Raw genomic sequence first — 27,465 nt, forward strand, 5'->3', positions numbered from 1 at the left:
ATGCATTTCCACAAATTATTTTTGGAATCTGATCCCTTATCATACCTGATTTTGGAGTGCAGGGGACAAGCCGAGGTGGGCTATGAGACATACGTTCATACTCGGTATCATGTTTCAACACAATTTAGGTCAATATCACACCGGAATTCTCCTTTAATGACCTGGGTCAAAATTGTCTTCAGAAAATTCAACCTCTTGAATACTTTAAGTTGTTGACCTACTTCTGTGCTGTCAAAAAGGGGACGCATCGTCAAAAACAACACCTGGAGCATCAGTAGGTACCAGGTCTAAAGCATGCCCCTCACACACCAGATAGGGACTTCTCTGGATGAAAGGGCAGCCGTGGCCTACTGGTCAGGGGCAGCCATAGCCTACTGGTTAGGGGCAGCGGTGGCTGTGGCCTACTGGTTAGGGGCAGCCGTAGCCTACTGGTCAGGGGCTGCCGTGGCCTACTGGTTAGGGGCAGCCGTAGCCTACTGGTTAGGGGCAGCCGTGGCTGTGGCCTACTGGTTAGGGGCAGCCATAGCCTACTGGTTAGCAGCAGCCGTGGCCTACTGGTCAGGGGGGGTAAACTATAAATTCTGTAATCAGGCGGACCACCTGTTTATTAATTCACAATAAAGAGAAAACATCAGGATCTAGTCAGTATGACTGAATGGCCTAATTAGCATAAAAAGTAAGAAATGTGAAATCTTACAGACAGCCTACCTATAATAAAAAATAATATATAGCAGTTTATTTAGCATGCATTAAGTATGTAGGAGTCCAGTCTGAATGCTATAGCCTACACCTATCCAACTGTCGTGTGTTAAATTATTGTGATTACGAGCCAGTGGTTTTCAAACATGCGTGACTCGGACATCTAACTAAATGCAACAGACTCATATCGTCCTCGCATTCGCAAAATGAGGACCAGTGTTTTGTCAAATTGCAAATAGCTATTCGTTTTAACAAATTTTTATGATAGCATGCTTTTTGTATGGGCTACTATCTTAATCTTGGAATATTGGGAGGGAAGTGGCGCGTCTGCAGTCGGCCAAATATGAATGTAATTCTGCGGCATAAAGCAGATGTATTTGTTTATTGTACAGAAAAATAAAAATGACATGTCAAGCAGTCAATTGACTACATTGCAGTCAAGAAGTAGGGCAAATTAAGACACTGTTTTGATTTGCGTAGTTGCATTGCCCCCAACACTGACAATAACATAGCAGATTTCGATTTTCGCTACCACCGTGTAGTCAAGCCTTAAGCCATACCCAAGTAGCCTTAATCGAGGTAATGTTTAATTATGCATGATTTATTTTGTTATTGAATTCGTAGGCTGGGATTCCTCTCGGTAACAATTATGTTTGGTAGCCTCCTGCTTTTTCAGAAGGGGCGGCAGTCAGGCTACTGACAGAGCGATGTACAGTGGCAGAGCGACGCACAGTGGCTGAAAGTGGTACTAAAGCTTCACGCAGCTTCACGCCTCGTAATGCGCGACTGAAGTGGCCATTTGAAAGCAATGCCCACTGTAATCAAGAGGAGGGATGCTGTCTTGATGCTTCAGAAATCGGTGTTATCCATTCAAAAAACCCATTCATTATCCAAAACTCACGTACATTACATACGATGTGACTCATCTTTGATGCTTCCTGCTGACTGCCGCAAGACGATTGGTCACTGACACCATAATGCAGTGCAATATGGATAAACTGGGTTGCGCAAGACAGGTTCAACAATATGAAACTAACAATATGAAACTATAGACAATTATAAAGCAACATAAGCTTTAGAATTGTTTATGAACGGTATGCTATTCAAAGGTAGATAAATGCAACTTAGTGGTGCGCAAAATATATTTCTATTGGATTCACCTAGGCTAACATTTTTCAGCTCCAGCCTTGAGAATTGTCTCTCTTTCTGCCTCTGGGCTAGTGATAGTGGCCGCTGGTCACATGATGTTTTCTTTTTTTTGAACACTATATCTCAAGAGCAGTTTGAGGGAATTTCTTCAAATCTAGCGCTAATGTTCACAAGAACTCTAGAGTGAACTGGTGGTCATTGGGGCTCACCTTGCAGCAAGGGCAAGGGTCGTGTTAACATCAGTGAGCTGCTTTAATAGTGAAGGGACCTCATTCACAAATTTTAAGCACGCTCATGAAATTTTGGCTAAAGAAAATGAGTGTAATATGCACATTTCTGTCTGTCACATTAACACATTTGGATGGAAGCCCAGCTATTTCCTAGGCAATGCATGGCTATGAATCTGTATACTGTATATATATATATATATATATATATATATATATAACCTGCACACGCCCAGACTCGAACCCGCGAACAGCAGCACCTCGTTTCGGGAGGCGAGCGCACTAACAATTGAGCCAATAGCCCAGGCTACTGGCTCGCATGCCAGCAGCACTCTTGAGGCGTCGGGGAGTGAGGTTTACCAACGTTCCACAAGCACAGCTAAGCTAGCTGGCATCCATTACATATATATATATATATATATATATATATATCAGAGTTTCCGCTAGAAAAAAATGGTGCCGGTCAAAGTGACCGGCAGAGGTTTCGTTTTCCGGACATTTTGATGATATGCCGGTCAAATATCCTATTATGGCTTCTTAATTAGTCAAGTTGAGGAAAACTGGAGACAGGCTATGTAGCTTAAAGAATGACATAATCAGGCTGAATAGAATGCAACATGTCCATTAGCCTAACGTAAACATGCCTAACAAGATCTAGCCAGTGTTTTTATTAACAGCAAGAGTCCGCTTCGTTCATTGTTTTAAAAAGGCTACGTTGTTTGTTGCTGCTACCCACGTTATCTCCAGTGGTTCCACTGTTTAACTTCCACAGATGCGCAAACACAAGAATGAGCGCTCACACCACTAAGGCTATAATTTATTTGATAACAATAAATTAAGAAATGTTTCCTATTTTGGGAAATGTTTAGTTTCTTTTTCTTGCGGTCTGCGGTTCAATGATACCGTTTAATTGTGCGAGGACCTGCAATCTCCTCGTTGAGGAGGCCCTAACCCTGCAGATCATAGACATAGAAAGCATAGGCCTACTGTATGCTTTGGGTACAGAACACATGCTGCATGTCCAGTGTACATGGAGAATGACAGTGTCTTGGAGAGGCCGCAACCCTGCAACTCCACTTCCAACGTCATGATTCCGACAGATACGACTAGTCCGGTGGACAGCCCATAGAGCCCCATTGTGGACCCGGAAATGTTGAGTACACCAAAGTTTTATGATGGAAATATATAGTATGGGTCCCCAGCATGCAGAAACTGCCGGATGCTAATTTGCATATGTTGGGCAATTTGTGTAATTGAGCTAATTAGCATAAATTAGCATAATCACCTATATTGATCATATTATAAGAGCTGCTTGGCCAAAATGGACAATGATAGTATGTTTTTAGGGGTTACTGGAGATACTGAGTCCATATCTGACATTTTCAAGATTCAAAATCACTATTTTAACTTAGTTTGGTCACGTTTTTACTCTTATTAAGCTGATTTTGCTGAGTTTTTTGGTCCAATTTAGACAGATTTTTGGAGGATAGGGCTGTAGCGATATACAGTAGGGCTGTAACGATACACTAACCTAACAATTCGATTCGTATCACAATTTTTGACCGTTGACCCACAGTTTGATACGAACCTTGATTTTTTTGGAGGGGTTGGGCTAGACATTTCAATAGCCTACCTTAGAACACCAGAGGATTACAATATAATATATCTGTATTATTTTATATCCTGATATTAAAAGAGAGAATACTGAAAGTCTGATATTTATGACAGCACACTTTATGCAGATTAGCCTATAGCTTAGGCCTACTATTTCTATTACAACTCTACCACATTCAGCTGTCTGGTTGAAGCCTGGAAATATTGTACACAAAGAAGCATAGTTGGCTAGCTTATCATAGTCTACTGATTGGACTGTTAAGTTTCCTCATGTGTGTTTAAGGTAATACTCTTCTCGTAGGGACAAGCCCTTTTGGGAAACATTGTTATTGAGATGATCACTCAACTTGAATGCAAGAGCTTTAAAGCTACATTGTGTACTTTTTTGAGTTAATTCTTAGCAAAAACCCATTTGTTCTTTCAAAAATATGTGCTCATTCATGTGTAATTATTTCCACTTACTAATCAAAGTATTCTCGTAAGTGTAGAATCTGATATTCCAAATACATACGCGCGAGTCGCGCAAATGGCTGAATCCATGTTGCGCCTCCATCTTTGAAATACATTCGCCAACGAGGGACATTCCTGGAAATTCAGCTCCGCCTTTCGCGCTTGTAGGCAACACTCATTGCATGATCAGTCTACTCGCGACTGCCGGCAGATTTGAAAGTCTGTTGAAAATGGAGGATTACAACTATTCTCGAGGACATGAAAAGGAGTCGCCAAGGAAGCGAAAAAGAGAATTAAAACGCCAACGCGACCGGAAAAACAACAGACTAAGTCAATATTGGAGTGGCTTTTCTAAGATGGAAAGAGCTCGTGAGGAGCAAGGATTTTAAAAGGGACGCCGAAATGGCCTGCTTTCTCCTCGACAGGTAATTTGGCCTATTCGTGTAAACATACAGTCTATGGTGTAAATTCGAAGTTTTATAGTTGCTTGGCTTAGTATAGCATGGTTGTCCATAACGCTAGAATGACGTCTGGGATACTTTTCCTCGCGTCGATGAAAAAGGATTGTTGTTGTAACATAAATCTGCTATGACGGATCACAGGCAAAGGGCACTAAATTGTAGTTATTTTTCATTGCTTTTGCTTTGTAGCCTAAATATATCCTAATCTGATAATGCTAGTGTAGCCAATTCCAAGGGTGACGTTCACATCCTGAGGCATGTCCTGTAGTCTTATTAATTGTAGACGTAGCCTACTAAATTGTCTGAACGTTTTTCACTGCATGAAAACAATTGTTGATTCTATGTGATTGTTGTTTGATAATAACTGAAAGTATATTTTTAATATCTTGGTGTTTACCATTTTATGTACTGTTATATGTTGTGAAACGCTCTGCTTATTCATTTCAGATGAGCATCTTGGCGCAATTGCAGAAGCCCCTGAAATTGAGAACCTTGAACAGAGGTAACCCATCAATGCTCATAATGTCTATACCCGATGACATTCTCTATTGTATATTTTCATGATATAAGCATTTATATATATTTTTTACAAAGCCTACATGACATGAGCATCGTGGAGGAGGATGTGGACGAAATTCAATGGTCTTGTTATGTGATGCACGTGCATGCCTTCATTGTAACCTTGCCTGTAACTCAGTCTAGGCAAAATAGCACTATACAGATTAGTAACAATATGTTGAACTATATAAAATGGCGTGTATGTCTAACGACACTGCATGTCTTCCACAGGATCAGCTTTCCAGGAGACTGCAAATTTAGAATGATGGCCCATGTTGCTTCAAAGGCACCATACAAAAAGGAAGGGTTCATGTGTAAATACCATAATTTGTTAATTTCTGTAAATAAATATATTGCAAATAACATTGTTGACCATGTTACTGTCATTTGGTGTTTCAAAATGGTAAATTACCACAACTCCTTTTTTAATTATAAGTTTGTGGATGTAATGTATGAGGTACAGCATGAACAGTCTCTTATCAATTCTAAAAGTTTTTATTTTCATGAAAGCAAAATATAGCGATGTACCGGTGTAAAATAAATTAAATACAGTTTTAAAAGGAACAGGCAGTACAAGAACACTAATACAAAACTATTTACAATAACACAACATTACAACATTATAGGAAGGTGAAATAAATTCCAGAGATGTCCCTGAGGGTCAGGGAATTTATCCCTTATCCTACACACACAGCTTGGGATCACTCTTCTATTACCCTGTCCTAGAGACCCATGCTGCCAGAAAATGAAATGTCTGTAGGTAGCATATCTGAACTCTATTGTCATCACCTGGCTCTCTTACATGGCCTAATGCTGTGATGTCTGTGATGTACTGCCTGTGAATCGGGAGAAAACCTTCATCTAGGCAGTGCTGTGTGTAGTGAGGCAGAAGGCTCACACAGGTGGCTGGGTTTTGTCCACAGCATTTTCTCTCCCGATCGATTGGCATGTCTCTGCAGTGTGTACAACTACACCAAGGCATCCCTGGCACAGGTGGGGGGACGACATGTCTGCACTGATGCATCAAACACCAGACCTGGCTGCCTCACTATAGCAACTGTGTGGTGAGGTTCCTGTGCTCTTGCAGGCTCATTCCATCCACAAGTCTGAAGAAATAAGACACAAGAAATAAGATCAGATAGGCTTGTTTAGGTAGCAAAGTTAGATTGTTAGCAGAGTAGTAGTAATAGTAGCCTACTCTGTGTCATTTTTCAAGTGTTCACACAAAATGATGAATACTATGTATGTGTATGGACAATGAAAAGGTGAAAATGTTGTGTAACATTTTCTATAGACCATAACGTAATTATGTGTCGTGATTTCACTGGGAGACAACTCGCATCATGCAGTTGACTGGCAACAGCTAGAAATTGCTACAAACAATTGAGATACAAACAGGCAGGGAAGCTACACCAAGCGCGTGACTGAAGCGTTCCGTTCACAACGCGTAAAATCAATTTTAGATGAATGGTCTATTTTTTTTCTGCAGCAGACGCAACGCAAACGAACGTGCCTGGTGCAGCTTCCGAGCTAATTTCGGTGTCATTGACATTGGTACTGTTCAGAGAAATATATTAAAAACACAAACCTCCGTTGCTTCTCTCCTTTGTCTTTGAAGTTCTTCCAGTCTCTCCTCGTCATCTTTTGGAGTCTTACTTTTTCTTTGCATAGGAGGTCTCATCGATCCTCTGCCACCGGCTCATGGCTTTCCTTTACCTTTCCCTCTTCCTTTACCTTTCCCTTGCACCTCCGTTGCATCGACTGATCTCTGACTCTGCTCACTGAGAAAAATAGTAGGCTACGCTGTAAACATTGCCTTTACACTATTAATCTCGCACATACAGAATAACGATAGCACTGAATCTACTGTACTATAACATTAGCATGCATTCGTTTGGGAACCTGATAGCTGATGCTAGCAATGAAATAGTAGCCTACCAAAATAATGAAAACGTAAAACTAGGCTATTCACTTTACATAGAGGTCATACCCAACATGTTTACTGGCTATATAACTAAATGCAATGTGTAATTGTTTTCTAAAGTAACCTTATAACTGGAAGGAACACCGGACGAAGTCGTAGTACTGGAAGCAATGTTAACTTTGGCATGAAACGGCCACCGTAGGAGTTAAAATGCGCTCGGAATGGGAGGGGCTAGAAAGTAATATTCAGTTGGTTGTCATATAGAATTTCACCGCTAGATGGGAGAAGTTCTTACACAAGGTAGCTTTAACGAGAACGACAGACCGAAGTGAAACAGGTGGGGGGTCTTGGCGTGAGAACGAACGAACGAACGAGACAGATTGAAGAGACATTTATTAACCTGGCATGACACAGAAAATACAAAGACAGCATGCATTTACCATTAGACATATATTTAAAGGTAAATGCCAATATTGAAATGCAAAATGGAGTTGTTAATGTAAACCATTATAGTTATTTTTTTTATCGTATGCTCTCCCACTAGTCTCACTAGCCCATTTGTTTTATTTCATGGAAACGGTTGCTATGCTTTCATGCCCCTCATTGGCTAATTCGATGAGAACGTTTTAGAAACAATACAGACAACAGCATTTGGCTCTCGCTTCAGGAAGCTGGGCCATAGGCATTCACAGCAGCACTAGGTCAGTGTGATTCAGCGACGAACGAAAGAACGAACAAGAACTGGAAAGGCGAACCAGTTCAGGTCGTTCATTTTAAAGACCCGTTCAAAGGAACTAGTTCGTTCGCGACCGACCCACCTCTACCTCTGATTCCTACCGATTCTACAGGCACTGCTGCTGTCAAGCATCCTCTTGAAGAAAGTTTACGTTCTTGTTGTCTGGTTCGTCCAACAAACGACGACGAAACGGACGTTTTCCTAACACAACCCAATGTAAGTTAAATATTTGTGTTTTGTATTTGAATGGAGTGTGTGAAGTCTGTTTAAAACGACTCGGCTAATCAAGTAAGCAAGCTGGCGTTAGCTTCAAACTTGTAGCTTAGCAACATAGTAAGTTCATGTTTCTAGGTTCGCGGTTGTGTGCAGTGGAGGCGGTAGCAGCTACAGTAGCTAAGCACTCAAATTGCCAGCTGACGAGGGAAATGGCAAACAATCACTGGCTGAAACTTGGCCTTCGTTTTGAACTATGTTTGTATGAGTGGCTCAATGAGTTAAATTTCCAGTTACAAGGCTAAGACAAGCACCTACCTCACCTAGCAGATCTAAGATTACTGCATTCAGGTATGGGACAGGCGCCTCGATAGCGACAGTATTATGCCTTTGAGAATTTGAGTGAAATCGCTGAAATGTCTGATTTAGAGCGATGAGAGACAGGTGGGGTTTAAAAATGCCCCCTTGATCTAAGTGGGGAATGAAAGAAAAAGTTTGAGAACCACTGGCGTAAAATAACTTGATTGTAGGCTTAGCTGTTAGTTTGTTGCTCAGTTGAACATATTTATCTAACAGCTGTCCCCCCCCCCCCCTTCTATTTCTGTTAGGTGCCGCTTCACTCTGCCACTGAAGGATCAGGCTGACTGCAACTGCTATGGATGGCAGGAAAACACAGTACACACGAATTTCTAGATGAAGAGTGAATAAATGCACTTGCTTAACTAATAACAAGTTGTCAATGGTTATTTATGCAAGCTTGTGTAGCCTAAACAAGACATAGGCCTAGCCAAATTTATCCTGGCTGTAGATAAAGCAGGATATGAATTTCCCAATATTTTGCCAGATTAGGCTAATAGTGGTTTACTGAGGTTTAATATCAATTGAAATACCACTGAAATCACGTTGATGTTTGGTTGTAATTTCAACATTGTTTCAATATTCATTTTAGTGGAAATACCATTGAAATCCCATTGATCTGTAGTTAGAATTTCAACGTTGCTTTAATATTAATGAAGGGTGCAAAAGTGATATAGAATAAATGTGGCAGTGCGACGTTGATTCAATTATTTTAACGTTGACAAAGTAATTGTTAGCTGGCTGCAGAATGAGCAGTCATCAACACCAACTGAAAGCCCTGTTTTGCAGGTACAGTAGTCTTGCATTGCATACTCTGAATTACATTTTCCAAAGGCCAGCTTTCATGCTTGTGTCACAACTTCAGAACGGCTTGACGCACATGCTTCAAATTTGGTGTGAACATTTGTATGGATTGTATGGAATGATTAAGTCAAATGTCAAGGCCAAACCCACCTTGAGTGTGATATCTCAAGAATGCCTGACGCACAAGGTTTTTTGGTACAAGGGTTTGTATGAACTCAAAGATTAAGTGATTCAATGTTTTTTTTTTCAGGAATCTTCCCACCAACATTAACCCAGCAGCTTTCCATCCACTATTGTAATTCCTCTGGCATTACATTCTAGTTCATTGATATAATTCTAAACGGATTTCTGTAGCTCAAACAGCTCGGACTTGTAGTTGAGAACGTCAGTTATAATGGCCCACGTATTTAAAAAATGTCGGGTTTAAATCGGGCTCGGGCTCATAATTACAGTTAATGTGTCGGGCCGGGTCGGGCTCGGGCACAATGTGCACGGGCTCGGGTAGGGTCGGGCTTGATTTTTTGGGCCCGATCTAAGCTCTAGTTCCTCTCCTAATAATATATATAGTTTTCTTTGTGGAGATAGATTTTCAAATTCTGTTATATGCTTTTTGAATTCAGCAAAAAAAATGTCCCTTATAGGTGCATATCTGATGCAATTAAGAAGGAAATGTTCCTCGTTTTCTACATCATTTATGCAGAAGCTACAGTTCCTCATATGTCTAGGCACCCATGTTTGTCTATGTCTACCAGTTTCAATGTGTAGGCTATGGTCACTGATTCTGTATTTTGTCAGTGTTGTTCTTTTCTTTCTATCTTTGATGTCATTTAAGTATGGGGCTATACAGTAATTTCTGTTCAGGGTTCTGTATATATCTAGTTTGTCATTTGTTTTTATTTCTTCCTTCCAGAATTTAATATAATGCATCTGATTTGTGTTGTCAATTTCTTTCAGTATAGATTTTGTCATGTGACTTAGGCTGTTTATGTTATTTTTGTTTGCAATTTGGAATAAGGGGTCACACTTCTGGGTAAGGGACTTGTGCTTGAAAGCCTTATGGTGGTATGTGCCAGCATTGCTTTTTGCCAGGTGTAACCAAAATTTGGAGGCCCTTTTGTCGATGTCGATAAGTAAAGGAAACCTCCCCAACTCAGAGCGGCAGGCCAAGTTGGATGATGTTCTATGTACACCCAAGACATCTTTACAGATTTGTAGGTGCAGTAACTCTGTTGGGCCCTTATCCCACTTTTTATAATCAAGCCCGTACAGGGGTCCCCAAATCTCACTGCCATACAGAGCAATAGGCTTGATAATGGAGTCCATAATCTTGAGCCAGAATTTAGTTGGTGGATTGAATTTATTAAGCTGTTTTTTAATTAAGAAATATGCCCTTCGTGCTTTGTCAGCCAGGTTTTTTGATGCCAGATTAAACCTTCCTGATGATGTTATTGTAAGTCCTAAATAGTTATAATGTGATACTTGCTTTATGGCAATTTCTCCAATTTTAAAATTGGTTTCTTTTCCGGATTTCTTTTGATAAACCATTATTTTTGTTTTGTCAGTATTAATAGTTAATGCCCAATTTTTGCTATATGTTTCGAGAATATCAAGGCTTTCTTGTAGACCTGCTTTTGATGGCGAAAGTAAGACCATGTCATCTGCAAAGAGAAGGCATTTTATGTTTGTGCTGTCAAGTACAAGTCCAGGAGATGTTGATTTGTTGATTGCTACAGCTAGTTCATTGATGAAAATATTAAAGAGTATTGGACTTAGGCTGCAACCTTGCCTAACTCCTCTACCCTGCTTAAAGAACTCTGTTCTGGTGTTATTCATTTTAATACAACATGTATTTTTTTGGTATATGTCTTTTATTATAGAGTAGACATTGCCTTTTATACCACTCTCAATAATTTTTAGTAGCATGCCCTCGTGCCAGATGGAATCAAAGGCCTTTTTAAAATCAACAAAGCATGCATAGATCTTTCCTTTACTTGTTTTTTGTACATACTGTTCAGTAAGTGAGTGGAGGGTATAGATGTGGTCGGTGGTTCTAAATTCAGGAAGGAAGCCTATCTGACTTTTGCATAAAATGTTCTTGTTATCCAGGAAGGTAAGTATTCTTGTTTTCAGTATATTACAGAAAATGTTACCAAGAATACTCGTGACACAGATCCCACGATAGTTATTTGGGTTCATTTTATCACCATTTTTGTATACTGGGGTTATCAATCCTTGGTTCCATACCCTAGGATAATATCCTGTTCTCATAACCAGGTTGAACAGTTTGAGGATTGCTTCTCTTGTCAGTGGAGTACTATGCTTAAGCATTTCTGAGGAGATTATATCAATCCCACAAGCTTTACCAGTTTTCAGTGATTTAATTTTTTCATTTAGCTCTGATAGTTTGATTGGGCTGTCTAGATCATTTTGGTATGAAACTGTTTGCTCCATTTCCTTTAGTTTTTTAAGTATTTCTTTTTGGGCTTGGTGTTGTGAATTTTCTTTAAAACTATAGAGCTCTTCAAAATGATTTTTCCAAATGTTTCCATTTGTTATAGATGGTGAGTCCTTTTTTTTTGAGGTGTCTATTTTGTGCCATATCTTCCAAAAGGTGTTGGTGTCAATGGCCTCAATTTGTTCAAGCTTAGATGTCATATATTTAGCTTTTTTTGACCTTCAAAGTGATTTGTATTGTTTTAGAGCATTTAAGTACTTCAAGCGTATATCTTGATTGGGGTCTCTATGTTTCTTATTATGACCGCCGCTAGCGAAGCTAGCGAAGCGGTCATATAGGGATTGTCAAAGTTTTTTTTATTTTTTTTTTTTATTTTTTTTCCCGTCATCTACTTCCTGAAATTTTGGTCAACGATACCCGGGGCACCAAAACACCGGGGCACATGAAATTTGGTGGGTATGTAGCCCCACTAGACTTTTACGGAAAAATTTCGTTTGGTCCCCGGGGGCCACTCCCCCTCCGCGCTGGGCCCCCCGAAACCCAAAAAATGCAGTTTTTCCTCAATAACTACCTGAACCGTGGCACCGAGGATGAACATTTTTTTATGGTATGTTGGTCTCAAGGGCCCACATCAACTTAGCCCATAATCACTCATTTGTGATTTGCACCCCCCCGGTAAAAAATGAAAATGCAATATCATTCTGCTTTAATCGCCCCTCTCTTCAGTAAAGACGTTCAGAACTGCACCAAATTTTATGTGTATGATTAACCTGACATTCTCTGGGGGTATGCCAAGTTTCGTAGAATTTCATCCATGGGGGGGTCTAAAAAATTAAGTTATGTGTACATTTAGTGACTCTACACTCATTGGCCTGTAGATGGTGGTGCACACATATACACATGCACACACACACACAGGCACCCACATACTATCGGTATTAGAACGGCTGATACATAATTACAAATTCAGTAGGATTAAAAGAAAGCCAAAATAAATATTCATCATCATCATCATGGCTGCATTTCCAGTATTGGCGATAAGTAGTCGTTTGTCCACTAGATGGCGCATCGTTGCAGTGAGACGTAATTTTGTTGGAAGTTAATCTAAAGTGGGTTAGAAAGACACTATGCTTCCTACAAGGACAAGACTGTAGGCTACAGTAGTTTACCGCAGAGAACGTCTAAGGGTAGGATGATTTCTGCATGAAATGTAATTCCCATTTCCTCTTGAAGCCGAAATAAATCTGAGAATGTTTATCGGACATGCTTGTTTTTTACTGCAGGTAGGCTACGTTAATCCTATCAATAGCAGAACGTAGGTAAAATAATGTTACCGTTAGCATGGTTGAGTGATGGAGGCCAATTTGATTATTGATGTATTTGTAGAAAACCATAAATGCGTTTATAGGCTACCAAGCAAATCGATAACAGCACTAATTGTATCTTTCGACTGTCATCTCATTTGCTTATGACCATAACCTAGGCTACTAACAGGAGCTAAGTGAGTTAGCCACAACACGTTCGCTACGTGATGGTTTTTTAATGGAAAATATATAGGCCTAGGCTACCTGAAAGATAACCTGTCTATGATCCCGTGATGATCTACATCTCCATTTAAACCAGATGTTTTAGAGCGCACGTTGAGATGTATTCAGGGCAGGGCTGTACCTACACATATTTGTTGCACGTGCTACAAAAATCATTCTTTGCGATGGATGATTTAGTACCAACGTTACACCGGTCAGATACAGTTTTGCCTATGGCTATTCCGTGAGACTGAGGCGCTTTTTGTTTGTTCGAATTGCGTGTTTAGGGTGTGAGAGGGGAGTCGATGTGCTTTGATTCCAGCTTGGTAGTTGTAGTCTATGCGATTAAAAAACACGTGTGTGTGAAGTATCCAAACAATGATAACGCTTTCATTATGGCTGCTTTAGCCACAGACCTTGAGTTACTGTACAGTGGGTTGGGTTCCATTTAGAAGTGTCCACTTCATTCGCCCTTTCCGTGATTCACAGCTACGTGAAATGTATTACTACTGATATGCAAAACTATTAACTTTTCGCCAAGAGGTGGCAGCTTGATACTGTAAGGTGTAAGCCATTGGTTCCAACGGAGATTTTATTTGGGTCGCCAGCATAGCCTGGTGACAATTTGTGTTGTGTAATAGGCCTAGCATAGGGCCTACCTTATATAGCTTATAGTTTGTTAACAGTCACGGTTTTGTCATGCAATGTCTATGCATTTTTGCATTTAGAATAGCTCTAAAACCGGGGGGCGAACACGTCGCAGGGGGGGCGCCAGTGCGTGGATATCTCAATCGCAAAATTAAACAATATTTCTATCGGGCGCCTACCATGGACTAGGCTGGGTGAAAATCAAAAGATTGCGTCAAAAGATTGAGCTTAACCATGGACCTCATGGTTGCAAAATGCAAGGGAACATGAATCAGCATATTATTTGCACAAACAATAACGGAGAGTAGCTCTTCAACTTTGTCCGTTAAAATGTGTATGAACAGTCTCGCAACGCATTTCATGAAGGCCCTTTTGGACATGTCAGTTATTTGCACCACTGGGTAAAACGGCATTTTGTTTTAGACTACTGGTATTTAATTTGTGCATTGACAATAAAGCTGAATATAATTTGAACTAGATGACTAAACCTATGCATATGTAGAAGAAGAAACATTCACAAAAATCCATGACATGACCTCTCTTCTTGATAGCTGTTGAAAACTGCATGGAACTGACAGGGATTGTTTTAGTTTAATAATAAATAAATAAATACATTATGCTGCTACCTTCTGCTTTTCCCAAATACAATGTAGCCTACAGGTGTACCTTTCATCAGTCCAGTTGCAATGGATGGACTATGATGAACTGCCCTACTTGTGATTGTTTAGAGATTTTAAAGGTTTTATAACAATGTTACAGATTTTTTGGCCCAGAAACAAATCTATTCACCTTTGCAGCGCCAGTAGGCTACTTTGTGTGCGGAATGTGTGCAAACACACATTCCAAACAAGCATACACAAAAGTTTCAAGAGTGGGGGATGGAGTAGAAGATGGAGACAAATTCATTAATATGATTTATTTTCGCGGAATGGATGTGCAGGACTGAGCGGCGGTCATATTTTGTACCGCTACGCGGTACATCTAGTTTGAGAGTACTCTTAGGTCGTGCTTAGCCCTAAAACACTCGTGATCAAACCATTTTTCCTTTGAGCAATTTTTCTTTCTTGGTTTTTTTATTTTTTCTATGATGCCTGACATATAGGCAATTTTCAAGAATATATTGGTTAGTTCCTCAGCAGCAGAGTCAACACTAGATCTTTCGTTGGTGAATTTAGAGAATAAGAAAGTGAATATCATGTTTTCTATGTGTATACTGTTAGATATAGCTTCATACTTTGATTGACTGTCTTTTTTCCATTTGTGTTTATAAAGAATGGGGAGCATTTTTTGGTGTTCATTTTGGACTGGTATTCTGTCGATGTTCAAAATAATTTTTATTTGACAGTGATCTGACATTGGTAGTTGTGGCATGACCATGAAAGCTTTTATCTTTCTATGTGGTAGATCTGTTAAGCCATAGTCTATGACACTATTACCTAGATAGGAGCAGAATGTATGTCTTCCTAGTGAGTCCCCAGATGTTCTTCCATTTAAGATGTATAAACCAAGATTTTTGCATATATGTAATAGTTGTTTCCCACTTTTGTTAGATATGTCATCAAACTTTCTCTCATAGAAGGGAACTCTAAAGATCCTGTGTTAAACACATTTCTTCCAAATATATGGTCATCTCCTTCTGAACATATATAATCCAGTTCTTTCCCAGTTCTGGCATTAAAATCTCCACAGAGAAGGACTTATCCTTTGGCTTGGAACTGCAATATTTCATTTTGGAGATTTTCAAATGCCAGTTCATCATAGTATGGGGAATTTAGGGGTAGCATGTATATAGCACACAGATATAAAACGTTGTCATATTCAGATGAGCTGTTTGTTATTTTTAGCCAAATGTGAGATTTTCCCTTTTTTATTGGTTGTATGTGCTCAGTTAGAGCATCTTTGTGCCATATTATAATGCCTCCTGATGCACGGCCATTCTTTGATTTGGGCTGTTTCAGGGGGGGGGGGGGTGATCAGCTCTTTGTAGTTACAAGGACAACCTGTCCTAAGATCTTTGTTGCTCCATGTTTCTAATAAAATAATAATATCAACATTTTTTATTGTAGATTGGAAAACAGGATCTGATGTCTTTAACCCAAAAGTAGAGGAATATAATCCTTGTATATTCCAGCTAATTATGCTCAATGACATGTGTTTTTGTATTGCTTTGGATGTTTTTACAAGTGGAACTTATAATTACTTATCAGTAAAATTCTAGGGAAGTATTATGGTTAACTAATAGTGATAAAAGTTTAAATACAAATGCATAAATAGGATAAAATAATAATGATGAAAAATGAAATAGTAATACAAAAAAAAAATAATAAATAAATAAAAAAAAAATGTTATTTATACATACTGTGCAGAGCTGGTCAGTGCAGTCATTTTGAACAGATCAAGGCTAGCTCTCTCTCTCTCTCTCTCTCTCTCTCTCCTACTCCTGCTTGCGTCCCTGTGTCTCCCCTGCTCTCCCCGCTCCTCCACTGCGGTGTGTTTACTCTCTGGATGAGGAGGGAAGCAGAGAGGCAGTGAGTGCGGGCGACTCAGGAGAACCGATAAACGCTGGAGCCAGCAGGAGTCAGCAGGAGCCAGCAGGAGTCAGCAGGAGCCAGCAGGAGTCAGCAGGAGCCAGCAGGAGTCAGGTGTCGACGTGCACATCTCCCCAGCAGGAGCCAGCAGGAGTCAGGTGTCGACGTGCACATCTCCCCAGCAGGAGCCAGCAGGAGTCAGGTGTCGACGTGCACATCTCCCCAGCAGGAGCCAGCAGGAGTCAGGTGTCGACGTGCACATCTCCCCAGCAGGAGCCAGCAGGAGTCAGGTGTCGACGTGCACATCTCCCCAGCAGGAGTCAGCAGGAGTCAGGTGTCGACGTGCACATCTCCCCAGCAGGAGCCAGCAGGAGTCAGGTGTCGACGTGCACATCTCCCCAGCAGGAGTCAGCAGGAGTCAGCAGGAGCTAGTGACACTTTTTGCACCTCACTAGTTAACTAGTCGAATGGAAATTGCCATGACTAGTTCACTAGTGGGTGTTTTGGTGCACACTAGTAAACTAGTGACACTTTTTAGACCTCACTAGTTAACTAGTGGGCATTTGTGTCTTCACTAGTTAACTAGTGAGCAGTTCTGCCTTCACTAGTTTACATGTAAGTGTCACACTGAAGCCACTAGTTTACTAGCTAGAGTTCCTTTGGCCAGCATGTTAACTTGTGTGCCAAATGCAAATGTTGTGGGTGGGATTTCGTGAAATTCAGCACTGTGATTGGTTGTCATGTTCTATTTGGACATAGGGAGCCAATAGAAAGCCTCAATTTCCAGAATTCTCCACCTCCTAATTTGAATTCTGCGCCACTAGTTGACTAGTGTGAATTTTGTCTTGAACTAGTTTACTAGTATACATTTATGACCTCACTAGTTAACTAGTTTGGACAAATGATGCATCAACTAGTTAACTAGTGAGCCTGCTGCCATCACCTAGCTAGCTAGGAAGCCATTTATGGTTCACTAGTTAACTAGTGACATTGACCTACTGCAACTAGTTAACTAGTGAGGTGTTTTGCCTTCACTAGTAAACATGTGCAAATGTTTGGCTGTCACTAGTTAACTAGTGAGACCCAAAATCCTTCAACTAGCTGACTGGTATGCATTTTGGCCTTTACTAGTTAACTAGTAGACATTTCTGGCTCTCACTAGTTAACTAGTGAAGCTAAAATGTGTTCACTAGTTAACTAGTGAGCCTTTTGGCTCCCACTAGTTAACTAGTGTGCATATTTTGGCCCTCACTAGTTAACTAGTTCACACAAACATGGCTCACTAGTTAACTAGTTGACAAAAATGGCTTACATGTACATGACAATTATGCCTGATATCAAGATATCAGAATAAATGCTCAATCGGCTTTCCATAGATTCTAGAATCTTTGATTTGAAGTCCGGTCTGGCTTGCGTGCTCTTGTTCGCTCTAGGTTCCGGGAGATTTTATGTAATTTGCGGGCGTCAGGAAGCCACTATCAATATGTGGGAGACTCCCAAAACTTCGGGAGACTTGGGATGTCTAGCTAGACAGCACTTTGTCGCCAGCACAGAATGTACAATGTACCTTAATGTTGTCATGTTTAACTGACACAAACTCAAAGTAATGACTGATGAAATGTGCATCTCTCTCTCTCCCTCCATTGTTGTTTACGTTTGTGTCGCTGCACGTGAATTGTCCTCATGCTGAAAACGTGAGCATAGCCTACATGACATTAATACCCAAGACAAGAAGAAAGCAAAGAATATATCTTTTTATTAAGGAACATGACAAAAATAGTAACGCACAGTAACTTAGATAAGTAACTTTAATCTGATTACTGGTTTGTAAATAGTAGCGCGTTAGATTACTCGTTACTGAAAAAAGTGGTAAAAATAGACTAACGCGTTACTAAGTAACGCGTTACTGGCATCACTGGTCGACGTGCACATCTCCCCAGCAGGAGCCAGCAGGAGCCAGGTGTCAGCGTGCACATCTCCCCAGCAGGAGCCAGGTGTCAGCGTGCACATCTCCCCAGCAGGAGCCAGGTGTCGACGTGCACATCTCCCCAGCAGGAGCGTCCTGATTAATAAGCACTGGCTCTGCCTCTGGCTCTCCACCCCCGGGCTCAGGTACCCAAAGCGCTCCCCATAACTCACCGCCTCCACAGCCACAGGGAGGGAGAGAGCAGCCAAGAACTCAGTGGGGATTTCACCACCATGATACCATCTCCGGGGCATCACGTGTGTGTAATGTGACCACAGCTCTCCGGTCAGAGAGTGTGTGTTGTGAGAGTGTGGAGTAGTGTGTGTTGTGAGAGTGTGGGGTAGTGTGTGTTGTGAGAGTGAGAGTGTGGGCTAGTGTGTGTTGTGAGTGTGGGGTAGTGTGTGTTGTGAGAGTGTGGGGTAGTGTGTGTTGTGAGTGTGTGTTGTGAGAGTGTGGGCTAGTGTGTGTTGTGAGAGTGTGTTGTGAGAGAGAGGGGTAGTGTGTGTTGTGAGAGTGTGTTGTGAGAGAGAGGGGTAGTGTGTGTTGTGAGAGAGAGGAGTAGTGTGTGTTGTGAGTGTGTGTTGTGAGAGAGAGGAGTAGTGTGTGTTGTGAGAGTGTGTTGTGAGAGAGAGGGGTAGTGTGTGTTGTGAGAGAGAGGAGTAGTGTGTGTTGTGAGAGAGAGGGGTAGTGAGTGTTGTGAGTGAGAGGAGTAGTGTGTGTTGTGAGAGTGTGTTGTGAGAGAGAGGGGTAGTGTGTGTTGTGAGAGAGAGGAGTAGTGTGTGTTGTGAGTGTGTGTTGTGAGAGAGAGGGGTAGTGTGTGTTGTGAGAGAGAGGAGTAGTGTGTGTTGTGAGTGTGTGTTGTGAGAGAGAGGGGTAGTGTGTGTTGTGAGTGTGTTGTGAGAGAGAGGAGTAGTGTGTGTTGTGAGAGTGTGTTGTGAGAGAGAGGAGTAGTGTGTGTTGTGAGAGAGAGGGGTAGTGTGTGTTGTGACAGTGTGTTGTGAGAGAGAGGGGTAGTGTGTGTTGTGAGAGAGAGGGGTAGTGTGTGTTGTGAGAGTGTGTTGTGAGAGAGAGGAGTAGTGTGTTGTGAGAGTGTGTTGTGAGAGAGAGGAGTAGTGTGTGTTGTGAGAGAGAGGAGTAGTGTGTGTTGTGAGAGTGTGTTGTGAGAGAGAGGGGTAGTGTGTGTTGTGAGAGTGTGTTGTGAGAGAGAGGAGTAGTGTGTGTTGTGAGAGTGTGTTGTGAGAGAGAGGGGTAGTGTGTGTTGTGAGAGAGAGGAGTAGTGTGTGTTGTGAGAGTGTGTTGTGAGAGAGAGGGGTAGTGTGTGTTGTGAGAGAGAGGGGTAGTGTGTGTTGTGACCATAGCTCCCCTCGGTAGGAGACTGTGGGCTGAAGCTGATGAAGACTCTTTCTCTGGCTTTTCAGTGTGCTGGCGTTGGGAAGGATTGTGATTATTTGCAGACAATGATGGATCCAGGAATATGGATTTATAAAGGGCACAAGTTGAAGGTGCAGTGATGTCACATTGGCAGTCCCATTGATTGCTCACCTCACCTGTATCCAGCAGGTCACTAAAGATTTTGGCATGAGCACTGAAGGTCACATGGAGGTCAAAGACGTACATATGGAGTTGATAGATGGCCATAAAGGCATGTGCAGCCATATAATATCCAGATTTTTCTTCAAAGGGGAAATGTGTATGCTGCTGATTATTATCAGGTATGGCGTTTAAAATATGCCCCCACTGAACCTCCACATGTGTTACCGTGTCTGGGCAGATGGCCAGGGCAGGTGGACTTCCCTTTGAGTTATGACCTCTGCACTCCTAGAATACTGTGAGTTATGACCTCTGCACTCTCCTCTTGATGAGGGGTGCAAGCTGTCCGGAGTGCTCCGATTCAGTGTATGTTCTGTCTCGCTCTGTGGTCTTTGCCCTCAGTTCAGAAACACACAGATATGCTCATGTATTTGATATAAAGTGACATTTTTATGTATTGTTTGTTTGATACATTTTGTTTGTTTGTAAATTATCATTAGGGACCAAGATAACATCACTTGGTGCAGTTTTCAGTGAGGCCGGGATATGCACATTTTTGAATATGCATTTACATTTTTTCACTCCATGAAAATAAATAGCTTTTTCAAACCATTAACTAGCCAAAAACTTAAAAAAATATGCAATCCTCCTATAGAGAGGAAGACGAGGGCAAATCATCTCCTATAGAGAGGAAGACGAGGGCAAATCATCTCCTATAGAGAGGAAGACGAGGGCAAATCATCTCCTATAGAGAGGAAGACGAGGGCAAATCATCTGGTGGGATCCCTTAGTGCTGCCACCTCATTGTGTTCCCATAAGCCTTAGCAAGAACACAGATAATCAAGCTGTTGTCAGCGTTGCCAAAACGTTCCCTATGTGTTTGATAACTATGCTGAAGAGACAAGTTAAATTGCAGAGCTCGGTTATATTTTATGTCATGCATTGAGGTGAGCCTCAAGCAATGAGTATGCACAATATACCACCAAGTACATCATGACTTGCACTGCAATGATGGCTTCTGAATACTGTGGTTATATTTATTCAGAATGTTCTATCTGAAGAAGCAGTGGCTGTATTAGCATTGGCGCCGTAGCATTCATAGCCGCGCCTGAGTGCCTATTCTCAGTACATGATAATTTAAACTAATTCATTGGAATTAGTGGTTCCAATTGGGTAGTCACAGCATGAATCAATTTTGTAAACTGAAAGACAAATTCTGCATTAATGTTAGAAATTTCAGTTATGTGCAACATGCAACCAAGTAAATGGGTTATTTTTTCCCAGTGAACACTGCACAAATTTCATTTTGGCGGTAGACAGTGCTTGACGTATCCTAAGCCATGTAAAAACAAACTTTTATATTTTTCTGTCAGTCGTATATTATTTAGAATATCCGGTAGCACTTTACTTGAAGGTATCTACATAAGAGTGACATGACACCCTAACTTGTCATGACAAAAGGCGTTATGTCATACACGTTTATGACTTGTTTTTAATGTTTATGACACATTCATGACAATGTCATGTCACGCTTATGTAGATACCTTCAAGTAAAGTGTAACCAAATATCCATATTGAGTGCAGAATTGTCAACATTTCGAAAGCAATATAAGCAATATAAGCATATTCTAGTTAGCCTGCTGAGACTAAGTTATAATGGAAACAGTCATATACTATAATATATAAATATTCTTGTTAGCCTGCTGAGACGGATCAAGTTTTAATGGAAACAGAATGGACGGAAGATGAAAAGCGGATGGATTTCCGGTCTAATGAATAAGGTGGATATGTGGTGTATAATCACTGATGAATTATACATGTTCACTACCTAACGCAGTCATGGTGGGAACAAAGCATGGCTCATCTCAAAGCATGGCTCATCTCAAATCATGGCTCATCTCAAAGCATGGCTCAAAGCATGGCTCATCTCAAAGCATGGCTCATCTCAAATCATGGCTCATCTCAAAGCATGGCTCATCTCAAATCATGGCTCATCTCAAAGCATGGCTCATCTCAAATCATGGCTCAAAGCATGGCTCATCTCAAAGCATGGCTCATCTCAAAGCATGGCTCATGGCATAAGAGCCACTCAGCTCCAAAACTCTACTGGCCACATGTGAAAACTTTTAGCATCACTGATTCATTGGCTTGCAAAGGCTTCTGGGAAGTTATTTAGGTGCTTCACATTCCCATTCATCGGACATGGTTTTATTGGATAAGTTCACTGCTGTGGCAAAACATGGTAGTTCAATGTAATAACATTTGTGTTTTAAAGACAAACATACTTTGTGTAATTTCATGTTTTGTGGTTTAGAGAATGTGGCAACCCCTCTTCTCCTTACAGTACATGATTCAGTCAGACTGATGAAATGCTCAATTGGAATGACTATTTGAACATAATAATGTTGTGCTTCGTGCAGGACTAGACTGGACTAGACTGGTTTATGTAAGGGTAACGTAATGTGGCTTCATTAATCGGACAGCCCTGACTTTTTCTTTTGTTACAGCACATGCACCAGTAGCTATAGTCAGCCATGCTCATATGGTTTGAATAATTGGGCTAAATTATTTAATAGAGACAGATAAAAAGGTGTGTGAGAGACACTTCCATTATGCAGGTGTGCAATTGCCTATTTTTGGAAATCCACATTCCTGCTCTGTCTCAGCTATTTTCAGTGTTCAGTGTTTGCAATATACCTCTCTGGGTTCCATGTTCTTCTGAGTTTCATATAGTTTGGTTGACCCTGGTATCAGGAGATGAGGTTTCAAATGGTTGGAAGTATATTGTTTTGTTTGATAGAAGGTGTTTCATATGCTGCTTTGAATTGTTTGGTCACAGACTGTACCATGGTCTTGGCCCTCAGTATGCATTGGACAGGTCTTGGCCCTCAGTATGTAAATATCTGTGTTTTCCTTCTCCTATCCAACTTCCACGTGAGAGAAAACTCCCATGCTCCTCTGCCCTTGGTGTTCCTCTGACAACAGCCTGCACTAATCGAGGTTCTGGGTGATTATTTAAATCAAAGCCCTGACATTTGCAAATGCAGATGGAAAACTTCATCTAAATTCTGTTTCCAAGGGCTTCTGGTCTCTGTGAATATATGAATAGCACAGATACCATTCATTCGCCATAAAAATATTTAAAATATGGTGGTTATAAGTGTAATCCCTGAATCCTGAATGCATTTATAATTATTAATCTGCATACAAATAACCAGCGTCATTGATGTCTTTGACATGATGATCCCTGGAACTATGCTTCTAGGTCGAGAGGTGTAGTTCGAACTATATAACTTTACAACGTTCGTTGGAACTATGGTTTTGGGAAACACTTGTGTAGCTTAACGATGCATTGGACTATGTGACTATGCACACACCGAGGCTAGTTATTCTGAACAGATATTCTGCATATTCTTGTGTTGGTTATTGTTAATTAGCTAGTTATTCTGTACTGATATTCTTGTGTTGGTTATTGTTAATTAGCTAGTTATTCTGAACAGATATTCTGCATATTCTTGTGTTGGTTATTGTTAATTAGCTAGTTATTCTGTACTGATATTCTTGTGTTGGTTATTGTTAATTAGCTAGTTATTCTGTATATTCATGTGTTGGTTATTCTTAATTAGTTATTCTGTACTGATATTCTTGTGTTGGTTATTGTTAATTAGCTAGTTATTCTGTATATTCATGTGTTGGTTATTCTTAATTAGTTATTCTGAACTGATATTCTTGTGTTGGTTATTGTTAATTAGCTAGTTGTTCTGTACTGATGTTCTGTATATTCTTGTGTTGGTTATTGTTAATTAGGAGGCTCAAACGTTTGGCAGGATGTCGCCATCATTTTCACTCTGACCGCTGATCCGGAACGTCTCATGCAGCAACACAACAGGCGCTCCATGCATCAACGTCAGCGAGCCCCAATGTTTGGCCAACGTTTAACGTTAAAGAGGTCACACAGGCCACAATGTCCACAAGGTTTTGACCTTTGAAATCAATTCAAGGTCACTGTCACTTTAATTATGTGAGAATATCTGCCATATTGAAGTCTATGGAAGATTGAACTTTTTGGATATATCTGTTCTACAGCAGATCTTCATCATTCATACACGTCTCACAAAACGGGGTTTGAGACTCTAGACTGTGCAGGCAAATGCTACCCATATGAAGTTTAAATGTTGTATGTCTTTTTGTCTATTTTTTTGCTCAATAGCTGCTAACATTAGCACTACTCCACTCCTCCAACATGTGTGTGAAGATATTGCACCAGATTAATTGCCGTTGCATTTATCATTTAATATTTTATCGTTAACATTATTATTTCAAAGCAGCTTTGGAACATGCAGCATTTCACCAGTGAAACTCAAACACTTTCAAGCCAATTTACCCCCAACACAGCTGTGCCTCTTGGCACCAGTGTAGTCATCTCCTGCACACACACACACACACACACACACCAGTTTACAATCAGCTCCTGCACAGACAGGTGTGTATGTATATGTTATAGCAAAAAGGTATGTATGGGTATGTGTCCACCCAAACACACACACACACACAGAGTACAACATAGCTTTGTTACCTACTACTATTGACAGGCATACTGAGCAGAGAGAGAGAGTTCAGTTCCTTCTCCTGCTTGAGTGATTGATAGAATAAAGCTGCATCACAGTGCATCTGAAAAGAGTTTACTTGCAGTACAGAAGGTTCTCAACTCCCAGTGGAGTGTGATTTCTACAGGTGTGTTGGGGGTTGGTCCCGCTCCCTCACTCTCCCTCACTCCCTCCCTCACTCGCTCCCTCGTTCCCTCACTCCCTCTCGCTCCCTCTCTCCCTCACTCACTCCCTCACTCCCTCACGTTCCCTCGCTCCCTCACCCTGAACTAATCCCTTTACAAACACGTCCGGAGGTCCTGATACAACGCTGGCCTATTAGAGTGCAGCCAGTGCATGGCGGCTCAGACATTCACACGGCGCAGCTCAGACTCTGCAGCGCTAGTCGTCCTCCACTGCCATGAGTCAGGCATCGCAGGTCTGAGCAGAACCCTCACAGGGCCAGGGTATGATTAATAGGCCCAATCCATAATCCAAATGGGAAGAGATGGCAAGCGCTGACCTTTTTGCACTAATGTCACAAATCAGCTCAGTGCAGCTCATATAAGCAGCGTAACCAAAACAGCTATTAGAAAAAATAGAGACACATTCTGAATTCCATTTCTTCCCCATTCCGAATTCCAAATTCCACAAATGTATTGTCCCTGACGTGGATATTCTGCCCTAGTGTATCAGCAATGATCTGGCTGGTTGCAGTGTATCCTCCAGATCTAGAGAGGATTTCTGCAAATGCTCAAGTAATTACCCAGTTGTGATGAGGTCTGTTTTTTACCTCTCAGTAGAAACATCATGGGAGTCAGTGTTTGTCTTCCGTGTCATTTCTGATAAATAGTAACTTAACTCCCAAAGTGTGTCAGCTGAAAAGAATACACACAGTTTTCCTTGTTGATGCCAGACATGTTTAGTATTGTCAGCACAGGGACTCTTGCTGAACTCATCTGTGTGTGTCCTCTGCCACCGTATAGGAGCATAAGAAATGCTTTATAATAACGTAAGGAATATGTCATTCATGTAGAAAATGCTTTACAATAACATGAGGAATATGTCATTCTTGTCTGGGGACAGTGCAATATGGGAATCCCTTCTCATTACGAATAATCTGTTGACTTACAATTACAGCTATGGGCTATTTACTCTCTCCTCAAGATTGTGTCTAGAATGTGTACTGTTATTAAACATTTCATAAATTGGTTTTGATGTTATGAAATTTCTGAGTCTAAAATGAACACCAGTGAGAATGAGTGTGTGTGTGTGTGTCTATATTCCAGGTGCAGGCTCACTCACGCTGCTACAGTGTGTGTCTCTCTGTGTGTGTGTCTATATTCCAGCAGGTTTCAGCAGGTGTGTGTGTGTGTGCGCATGCGTGCATGCGCGTGTGTGTGTGTGTGTGTGTGTGTGTGCGCCTGTGTGTGCAGCTGTGTGCATGTGTGTGTGTGTGTCTTTATTCCTGGTTTTATTCCATCCCCTGCATCAACGCCTGCAGGTTCAGTAGCAGAGTTCCTGAGTGCTGCAGGTTCACGCTGCACAGCCCATCAGCCCCACATACACCTGGGCAGCAGCACAGTATTTGCATAGAGTTTTACTGAGACACCCCATGATGCATTTGCATAAAGTAATTACACAGAGGCAGGGCAGTTGGTCATACATGATGACAATAATAAACAAAAGCAGATTGGTCACACATTATGACAATAATAAACAAAAGCAGATTGGTCACACATGATGACAATAATAAACAAAAGCAGATTGGTCACACATGATGACAATAATAAACAAAAGCAGATTGGTCACACATGTTGACAATAATAAACAAAAGCAGATTGACACTTACCTGGAGGAGAGCCCAGGCTGATGCTCTGCATGCTGCCAGCAGATAATGGACTAGATTATTCAGCTGCTATCCACTCCACTCTCATTGTGTTTGGCATTTGGAGTTTGTCGTGTGGCGACATGCTAAGACGCGGTGCTTTATTATGTTGCTGTGCTAATGAAAACATTGCCATGCTGCGCCCAGACTAATAAGCGCTGACATCGATTTGTGTTGACACACACGTCCTGGTGTCAGTGCCTGGCAGCTGCTACTGCCCCTGGGGAGGAGAGAGAGAGAGAGGAGAGAGAGAGAAGGAGAGAGAGGGAGAGGGAGAGAAGGAGAGAAAGAGAGAGATAGAAGGAGAGAGAGAGAGAAGGAGAGAGAGAGAGAAGAGAAGAGAGAAGGAGATAGAGAGGGAGAGAAGGAGAGAGAGAGAGAGGAGAGAGATAGGAGAGAGATAGGGAGAGAGAGAGGAGAGACAGAGAGAGAGAAAGAGATAGAGAGGGAGAGAGGAGAAAAAAGGCAGGGAGAGAGAGGGAGAAAGAGGCAAAGAGAGGGAGAGAGAGAGAGGATCTGAACCTCTTAGTGGATGTTTTCCCAGGCATCCTCCAGCTCCTTCAGCAGCGGATACTAGTGAGCTGTGATGTGAAATGTCCAACTAGGCTCACTTACCCTCCTTACGCTGCAGTGTGTGACTCTCAGGCTTGTGTTCAGAGCTTGTTTGTTTTTTCCATCTTTAATGTTTGTTGTTGGCTGTTTACAGCCTCGTTAACCACTGACACAAAAGTGTGCTTTAACTTTGGGCGGCTATGGCTCGGACAGGAAATGACACACGGTTAATTTTCTCCTCATTCCCACCAGGGTTCCTTTTGCGCGCCTCATCACGGGATGTTCTCCCTCGGCCCACCGCACCCCCATCACCTCCATCACCTCCATATGAACAGAGATTTGCACTGACCTTGAGTCTCTGCAGTTACCCCCATCAGTAAAGTTAATCCAAACTGTGTTTAAACCCCCCACCCCCACTACACTAAAACACCCCCCCCCACACACACTCAATACACTGTGTTCAACCCCCCCCCACTACACTAAAACACCCCCCCACACACACACTCACTACACTGTGTCCAACCCCCGCCCCCACTACACTAAAACACCCCCCCCCCCCTCACTACACTGTGTTCAACCCCCCCTCCTCACTAC

The 27,465-nt window shown here is 41.5% G+C and overlaps 1 long non-coding RNA gene across 1 annotated transcript; it reads left to right on the forward strand.

Annotated features, from left to right (window-relative positions):
- The first annotated feature begins 4,475 nt into the window (after nucleotides 1-4,475).
- On the forward strand, nucleotides 4,476-5,459 carry LOC143114170 (uncharacterized). Its single transcript, XR_012984854.1, has 3 exons — nucleotides 4,476-4,564; nucleotides 5,048-5,102; nucleotides 5,390-5,459. It is a non-coding gene; the product is annotated as an uncharacterized LOC143114170 (long non-coding RNA).
- The last annotated feature ends 22,006 nt before the right edge of the window (nucleotides 5,460-27,465 follow it).

Source organism: Alosa pseudoharengus, unplaced genomic scaffold, assembly GCF_046254945.1.
Source record: "Alosa pseudoharengus isolate Yale_2024_CS ecotype anadromous, Long Island Sound unplaced genomic scaffold, YU_APseudo_1.1 YU_APseudo_1.1_scf_9, whole genome shotgun sequence".
NCBI lineage: Eukaryota > Metazoa > Chordata > Actinopteri > Clupeiformes > Clupeidae > Alosa > Alosa pseudoharengus.